Genomic DNA, 9568 nt, shown 5'->3' with positions numbered 1-9568 from the left:
CCATTTAAGTCTTGTGTCCCCAGGATAGAACAACAAACTCAGGAAGATAATGGCCGTGGATCTACAGGACTTCTGCAGGCCTTCTGGACTGCAGATATCTCTGACCAAAGGCCACAGATGACATGTACCCTGATCCTGCCGAACGCCCGTCCACCCCGGATTCAGCTTCTCGGTTTGATTGATACGGGTGCTGATGTAACTATCATCTCCTTTTCTGCATGGCCTCCTGCATGGCATTTAGCCCCAGTGGGATTGGCCATCGCAGGATTAGGAAATACCACACAGAGCTATTTAAGCAAATGGCCTGTGATGGTGAAGGACTCAGAGGGACACACAGCTACAATTAGGCCTTATGTTGCTACCACTTCCCTTAACCTTTGGGGACGGGACGTGTTGGAAGCTTGGGGAGTACAGATTGGGACAAATTTTTAGCAGGGGTCACTGTGCATAAGGGCGCACAGTATCCTATGCTGTCTTTGTGGTGGTTCATTAACACACCAATCCGAGTCAGACTCTGCTTAGTTAGTTGAATTAAGGGCTGGTATCATGGCTTTTCAATGATTCTCACAGGAACCTTTGAATTTGGTTACTGAAGCTGACTAGAAAAAGCTTTGTATACAATTAATCACCTTACACTACCACAAAATTCAAATAATCCTGTTATTCTGAATCATTTTCTCTCATTGCAGTCTGCAGGCGAGACACAATTGCCCCGGGCAAAGGTCTGGGTGCGGAATTTACTCACTAACCAGTGGGAAGGCCCTCATGAGCTTATTGTTTGGGGTCGTGCGTATGCTTGCGTTTCCACAGATACTGGGGTACGGTGGCTACCGTCAAAATGCGTTCGCCCTGACCTACGGCACCAGAGGCAGAACAGGCGACCTCCAAATGATGACCAGAACACCAACCATCCAAATGGCGACCAGAATGTAGATCATCAGCCTAATGACTCTTCTGATGATGACCAGGATGTCAACCATCAGGCAGATTATCCTTCTACAAGCAGAGACTGGGATGGTCCTTCCACAAGCAGAGACTGAACTTTAAAATTCTTGTTATGGAGTCAGATAGTTAAAGCCTTAAGGACATATTTAGAATTAATAACTGATGTAGATTTCTATTTAGGATTAATAGTAGAGTTGTTATCTTATAAAACAAAAAGGGTGAATTGTAGATACAAAAATGCTGCTAGCAAGGATTTTCTTGCTATTTTCTAAGTCCGTGAGAGACTTTTCTCTCTCACAGAAGAGGTAGCAGGGAATGTAAACAACCAAGCCACCTGCAACCTTGAAAAGTCTTGTTTATAGTATAGTAGAAAAATATTTTGACAATGGATGTTTTAGGATTTTAGCCAATCACCCCAAGAGGTGGCTAATCCTTTGTCCAATTAGACTATGAAGAAAAAAGTCTATAAAAGAGTTTGTAAAATAGTTAAATAAATCAATCTTGCTGCACAATTCCTGCCTGCTGGATTTTCTCTCTTCCTCCCCCCTATGGCTTTGGGACACAGTGATATACCCTAGGGCCCAGGCCTGCGGTAATAACCCCATAATTGTCTTATTAATTTTGGTAAGTGCGAGCCTTGTGATGTCTATTATGTTGCTTGTTTGGAACTACAGAGTACTAAAGAAGTTATCAGTTTTAACTACTTTGTGAAATGCTCATGGAAAAGCATTAAGGGATGCTTACCGTAAAAAATTATTAGAAAAAGAATTTATGTATTAGTAAAAGAATTTACTAACTCTATAGAAAAGGGGGGACTGAATCAAGGGAAGAAGGGGAAGCAGAGGTTAAATGATTTGCTAAGAAGTTGTTTGTGAAAAGCAACGCATACTGCTTGCTCAACACTTACTGTGCCTACCAAAGCAGAATGAGAGGATAGAAGACTATTGATAAAGAAAAGGAATCTTGACCAAAGATCCTGTTTTCAACCTCAAACTAACTTAAACCAGCTTTGAAGTTTGGACTTGGGCCAGGGACATAAAGAGCATGCACAGGGAAGCAAGGTGAAAAGTTCAGGATGAGGAAGACCCTTTACTTCATCTGAGGAAGACCCTTATTCCATCTCAGTGACCCCTGCCCACGACCACCAGACAACACTGCACAAGCGCAACGCGGATGTAAATTACTTTTGGGCTCATTGTAATACGAGGCGAGGCTAGGTGGGGCTAGGTAATGAATATGTATAGGCGTATTGGGAAACTTAATGAATATGGAACTTGTAACACGATATATACCAAGCTGAATGCAGCTGTCTGTATGCATGACTTTGGAGGAACTATCCCCCATGCGTCCCAGCGCTGGAATAAACATACCTACTTTACTACTTATTCCAGTAGTGGAGTCTTTTCTGCATATCATTGGGAGTGGGTTTTTTCTGTAGCAAGGTTTGGGTTTGAATTTGCCACATTTCCCCCCCACTGCTTGGAAAGCAGCTCTCGGTATTTGAAAGCCAAGGCAGTTCTCTTTAATGCATTTCTCTCGGGTAGGTTATGTACAACAGTTCTTACCCATTTTTTAGGGGGGTTCTGCATTTCAGTACTTGGACATTTTTTGTAATATTCCCAGCCTATTATTGTTGTAGGGTTTACAACATTATCCAGGAGTTCTCCCCATGTAGGGATTGGTCTCCTCACCAAACAGTTTTTTAGCATAGTTGGAGTCCCTTTCAGCAAAGGTCTTAATACATTAAGATTCACCTCTGCAGAGGCTGGGATATCTCCATTTACACGTTTGTGTTTTGCCTGCAAACAGGTGGTTTTTGTAGCAGCAGCAGAGATGTTATTAGCTGACTGCATAGAGATTGAGGCAGGTTCCCCTTTTTTCCATAATATTTATTCCTCCTGGCCAATATGCAGTCATGCTGGTTACTGAATGGGGTTCATCAGGAGGGTTTAGTCCAAGCTGCCAAAGGACACTCAAACCCCAGAACCCGAAACTTTTTACACCATCCAATAATATTCCATTTCCCCCAGTGAAACACATTCTCCACAGATATTCAGTTTCTGCATCCCCTGTTTTTTGTCCATATTTTTCTTGAAGGTTTGCCAATTGCAGGGAATCCAAAGGAAAAGTTCTGACTGCATTCCTCCGACCTCCTTGGAGTTCTTCAGAAAGTTTGATCTTAATTATGGATTTAATTTTAAACTCTGGAATTTCTCCCTCCTTAAGAGGTAGAGGTTCTGTGCTTTTGTCAGAATCCAGTTCAACATTTTCATAAGTAATTTCATCAGAGTTTTCCCAAATATTACTATCCCCATCCTCGGGTAATTTTACCAACCTTGGAATTTCTTTAACATCCAAAGATTTGGGATTTTTTAATAATGTCAATTCTAATATTCCTTCCAAGGTTTTTGTTTTCCCTTGGATTCTTTTAGCTGTTGTTTTAATGTCATTTTCTTTTATCATTTGTTCCCACCACTGGCAAGCAGATTTTAAACAAAGTGCAAGTGCATGACAAATGATATTTTCTCCATTTTATCTTTCAGCAATTCCCTCTGATCATTTACTTTCTTTTGAATTTTTTCCCACTCAAACCAGTTATTTACTGGCCAAGGGTCGTGAACACTGTGCCCCTGTAGGTAATCTGCTAAGCCTTTGGTCTGTTTTTCTAAATCGTTTGCCATTTTGCCTTTTGACTATACCAGTAGTGTTATGAATTGTCAAAGCCACTTCTGATCATAAAACAGTATCCTACCTACTACACCAATTTGTTATGGATCGAGTGGGAGCATTAGACAAGCCCTGCCTTAGGTTCTGATTTTGGCAGCAGCTTAAAATCAGGTGACTGCACCCAAATGGCTTTGGCTAGCAAGTTCTCAAAAATGGCAAATCAGGTCTATTAGAAAATGAGCTATTTATTGAATAGACAGAAGATTAACAGACAAAAGGCCTTAAACAGAATCACTTACCACACGGGTTAAAACAAAGAACTACTAGTAGATTTACATAAAGCAGTGCACAACATAAAGGTACCTATATTACAGCTAGCAAAGAAATAGTATAGATTAGGAGTCAATGTAACTTACCACTGAATTGGAGTACACATGGTGCCTTAAGGAACCTAGAAATAAAACAACCCAGTTTTGAGATAATATTAGTATAGGAGGTAATATAAAGGCTGGTCTTTATTGGAAGCCTCCAGGGGCAGATATGGAAAATGTCCACGAAATGCCCACCCCCACAAAGGGTGAATACAGTTTTATAAGTTTAGCAAATTAGCATAATTGACAAAAGTTACCAATTAGGAGCACAAGTGGTGATGCAATTCCCCCCCCCCCCCCCCCCCCCAGTTCAACCCTCTCTAAATCCTCCCCCCTCAGATGGGACTAAACTTTGTTGATGAAAATGTGTCTCGAAGAGCTGGTTTTCAGCCTTGGTTCCCAGAAAGAACCAAGACAGGATTGGGGCTTTGGAATGTGTTTTGTCTTTCTGCCTCAGGAAAAGGTAAGGAAAAGTACTGTGAAAACTAGCCACTAATATAACAATAGGCTACAGAGCTAAAAATATATGTGTAAAGAGTACAGAGAATATATAAAAGAAAAAAAGGCAAAAATCATTCAGCATCACACATAGAGCCCTTTCACTCAACTTCCAGAAGAGTAACCATGAAACTTGTGTCCAGACTTTGGGGAAAAGACCTACACATTTCCAGGGAGTGCACAGAAGACTTCTGCTTTGTGAAAGTTTTGTGTAGCTTTTACAGTTTGTAAAGTGAAGTGTCTGTCAGTCAGAAATTCAAGGCATATTTCCCTTCAATCTTGCTCTCAATGCAAGATGTTTATTGTCAGCAGGCAATTCCACCTCCCTGGCACCAGAGATAACTCACTACCAGACAGATGTCTGTCTTGGGTCATCTCACCAATTAGCAGATTCATGTGAGGGGGAAGATGCCCTGAGCTATCGAACCAGCTGATAGACAGAACAGATAAGCTCTTCTGTGGCAGAGGGGAAGTCATGCTACAGCCAGGAGCACTTCAGGAGCTATGATCAGAACCTGGACAGGAGTCCTGGCAGCAAGCTGGGCTCTTTGGAGCTCATGGTGAGCTGTCTGGTCAAGCTGAGTGAAAGTCCAGCAATACCCATCCAAAGTTCTCCCCTGAAGAGTGACATCTTTTGCTGAACTGGCTAAAGGCAGGAAAAAGAACTGCACCTTCCCAACACTCCGGTCCAGTAGTGATTCCTCCTTGGAGTTCTCCCCTATCCCCAAGACACAGTGGGATTGCTCAACCTGCCTTGAAGTAAGAGACTGATGCAGCCAGAGTATTCCACCCCTGCCCTTTGTCCACAGATTGAAATGGAGCTCTGAGGGCTTCTGTTTGAATCATGCTTTTAGGGACTGCCGGGCTTTGTGTTCCACCAAAGACTCAGGCTCCTGTACGACCATTTCCAGTGGGCATGGGGAAGATGTGCAAGCCTCACTCTCCCTGCTGATGGAGGCAGATGCCAGCTTCTCAAGTAGCTCTGCCAGTTGCCATGGACAAAGTGATGTTAGAGCCTGAGCAGATGATAAGGAGCCAAACTAGGCAGAATGAAGAAGCAAAATGAAAGGCTGCTGTTTGGGATATGAGGGGAACAACAGAGGAACCTTCATGGCAATGGGACACCACTGCCTTTGCAGGTTTTTTCCTGGTCTACCACTCCTTGGGACAAAGCCCTGCTGTGCTTATTTCAGTCCCAGATCAGTGCAAGTATCTTGTCCTTGCATTTCTAAAGCCTTTTGAGGTTTTGTACAAACCTCTCCTATAGTGTAAGGGAAGACATGGCATCAGCACTTAGAGTCTGTGCAGCTTGGAGGTTTGTCTCCCTTCCAGGGCATTGTACTCCCCTAGTCCATAAGAACCACCTGCCTTTAGCTTCAAAGACAGACATTTGAAGATGCTCAGCAGAGCCATGTTCCCAGCAGTTGAAGGGAAGGGAACCATTGAGGAGTTTTTAGCTTTTCTTCTTTGGAGCCACATGCGGCAGAGGTGGAGAGGGAAGAAGCATAGCCAGCGGTCTCCTCTCAATCAGGAAGCTCACACAGTCTGCACGGACTTACAATGAGTCCTGCAGATAGAGAAGCTGTGTGTCTGCTGGAATATCCTGGCCACATCCTCCACAGTACATTGGATTTCAGCAAAGGTTCCTCTGGAGGGTTATTGTCCCAGCTCTCTCTGCAGGAAAGCTCCTCCAGTGGCTGTGGGTGGATCTCTGCATCCCTGTGGTCCTCCATGGGCTGCAGGGGAACAGCTGCTTCACCATGGCCTTCTGTCAGAGACTGTAAAGGATTGATGTCTCGAGACATTTTGGGATGCCTGTGTGTGTGGGAGGGGGCAGGTCAGGCCTTGCCCAGGCAAGGCAGTGAAATGCCCCACACTCCCCCATCCCAGAGCCTGTATCCCAGCCTAGCAGAGCTGCCAATCAATGGCACACCACTGGCAGTGCTCCACTCTTGCCTAACTCATCTCCTGAGTGGAGAAATGACCAGAAGTTCCACCTGGGGAGAGGGCCCAGGAAGGCCCAGGGGGTTTTAAGACTGAGCATGAGGAGAGCACATGTCTTGACCCTACCCCCTCTTGGAGTTTCCATCTCAACCATTCTGGAATCCAGGAGTTGGTAGCTACATGTCTGCTTTTCTATATCTTTTCTGTCTTTCTCTCTTTCTTCTTCCAATTCCCTTTTCTTGGAACATTTTGGGTAACTTAACATCAAATTGGTTTAAAGTTTGCTAAGTTGGATGGGCCAAATAGTTGCTGTGAGAACTGTTTTATATTGATTGGATGTTGTACTAAACCTTTTGCCAAAGTTCCTTGATTTTCTATAGTTTCTACAGTTTGCCAGTAAAGTGATTTTGACCTCTTGGGAATATCTGGTTGGTATTTCCCCCTTGCAACTAATCTGGAGTACAGGAACCTCTGTAAAGTCCTTATATTTAAATGTTGGGGCCTTACATCTTCTCCACGGGCTGCAGGGGATTCTCAGCTCCAGTCCCTGAACACTTCCTCTGCCTCCTCCACTGACCTTGGTGTCTACAGAGTTGTTCCGCTCACATATTCTCATCCTGCTCTTCTCTGGCCACAATTACATCTACACAAAACTTTTTTTTCCTTCTTCTTAAATATGTTATCACAGAGGAGTTACCATCATTTCTATTTGGCCCAGCCTTGGCCAGCAGAAAGTCTATCTTGGAGCTACCAGCTTCTCACAGAAGCCACCACTGTAGCTGTGGGCAGGGTGCAGGCAGGGTACAGGCAGCACCAGAGGAGCACTAGGTTGTCACAGTGATGAGCTGTCTCGGGGTGATGCCAAAATGAGTTTTGCTTTTATATATTGTTCACATATATTTGTAGCTCTGTAGACTATTATTGTATAGTTATATAGTTCCTAGCTAACTCCAGTATTTTCCTACCCTGATAGACAGAAAGACAAAACACATTCCAAAGACCCTATCCTAATATTGCTTTTTCTGGGAACCAAGGACAAGCCACTCTCCCAAGACACTCTCTCATAAACAAAGTAGAGCTAATAGCAAAAGGGGCACTCTGGAAGAGGGTTGAACCAGAAAGGGGAATTAACTCATTACCTGTGCTTCTAATTGGGAATTCTTGTCAATTATGCTAATTTTCTAAACTTATAAAACTGTACTTTCCCCATGCCATGTGGGCGTTTTTCCGTATTTTCCCCGGAGGCCTCCAATTAAAGACCTGCTTTTATACTACTTCCTATATTGTCTCAAAAGTGTGTTGCTTTGTTTCTAGATTTTTAAGGCATATGGGGAAGTGGCAAAACAGGGCAGACAGACAGGTGTGGACAGGGAAGCAGGACCACAGGTGTCGCTAGCCAGGTGCTGCAGCTTGGCTGTGCCAGAGCACGAGGTGTCGTGACCTTCCTAAAAGCGTCTCCTTAGTGAAGCCACTCAGCAGGATCACTACACACTCTCACATGCGTGCACGCACAAACACACAGATAGCTCCAGTAAATGGGTCAACAGCAAAGAGGCAGGAAGGGTCTCCGTTTAGGGTTCCATGGACGCAGGTTTATTGCAGCCACATCGTGAAGGGATACAGGGACGAAGACAAGAAACAATGGAGGGTCCAGGTTTAAGTACAGGAGCGGATCGAGCATCAGGGACCAATGATCTGAGGGCACGGGGGCGGTACGCAGGTGGGACTAGGGTAAGGGAGCCAATGGGGAAACTCTGGGGGAGTGGCGAGGGACAACGGCTAATGGGGGGAATCTGGAGTGGAGAACCTTCTAGGGCATGGGGCATATAAGGTAACAAGGGGTGGAGCGGCCACAGGCCAACCAGGGAAGCAGAACTGGGGTAGATTAACAGAACAGAGCAGAGCATCCTGGGAGAAGCCTTTTCTGTTCACTCTAACCTGGGGAGGATCTTTTGGTACTAGGGACTGTCCCACCAGCAGACTGTCTTTGTCCCTTGATACCACAGGCCCACTGGCCACCACACACAGGGACAAAAAGCTAGGGCAGGGGGGGAGTGAGCAAGCTGAACCTCCGGGCAAGCCCCTGATCCCTCCAAGAAACCCAAAGAAAATGGCGGGGGCTTGTGGCGCAGTTAACTGCTTTTATGTGCTAAGGCTCCTCCCATAGCCCAATTTCCCAGGCATTTTTTCCCAGGCATCAGGGGATTTGCCCCACCAGCAAGGGGGGGGGGGGGGGGGGGGGGGTCACTTGCAGCCCAATCGTGGAAGCTTTCTCTCCCCTGATTGGCTGTCAGGCAAAGCCTTCCCGGGGACAGGGCTCCCCTCCATCACATGTACAGCCCCTATAGTAATTTTTCACCTCATGTATAACACATTTTGAGGCATAAATAAAAATCATATTCGTCCCTCTCATTGGGCCATTATTATGTATGCATTGATAGGGTTCCACTTGCTGGATTTCAATGTCACTTGGTTTGTGGCCAGAATGTTCTTGCAAATCAGCCACCTGAATCAGAATCTGTACAATACCAGGTGAGTTGGCAGCTTGGTTAAGCATCTCCTCTACCTTTTATTCCTGTAACTGTTTCTGCAGATGCTCAATTTTCAACAACAGTAATAATTCAGCTACTTTCCTCCCTTCTATTTCCTCTCTCAGATTTTGTTTCTCTTTACTCTGCTTTTCCCTATCCAAATTCTCCAAAAACTGCCTTTCCTTACACTCTGCTGAAGCAAGTAGTCTGAAGATGACCATTCTCAGTCGTAAATTTATCAACTTGGATTCTCTGTTTTTCTCCTGTCTCTTATTCAGAAGCCAATGATGACTTTAATTCCACATTTTCTGTGTCAGTCTTATTTTTGGTGAGCCTCCTTAGATGTTTTCAACCACCATCCCCCAGTTCACTTACTGAGGACGGCGAGAGACATTTTCCAACTCCCGATTAACAACATTAGCCTGTGGAGCCATAGGAATGATAGGTCTCTCTGGACACCGCTGTAGAGTTCTAATTCTTGTATCAACCTGTTTATCCTGCCTGTGGCAAGGGACTGCAACTTTCCTTTTCCCCAGGCACCGTACTACCTTCTCAAAACAGCATCCATCACTTCCTAAGCAATTGTGCCACATAGTGTTTTATCATGTCAGG

The sequence above is a fragment of the Aphelocoma coerulescens genome, assembly GCF_041296385.1.
Source record: "Aphelocoma coerulescens isolate FSJ_1873_10779 chromosome W unlocalized genomic scaffold, UR_Acoe_1.0 ChrW_unloc_scaf_5, whole genome shotgun sequence".
Classification (NCBI taxonomy): Eukaryota; Metazoa; Chordata; class Aves; order Passeriformes; family Corvidae; genus Aphelocoma; species Aphelocoma coerulescens.
This window is presented reverse-complemented; position numbering follows the sequence as displayed.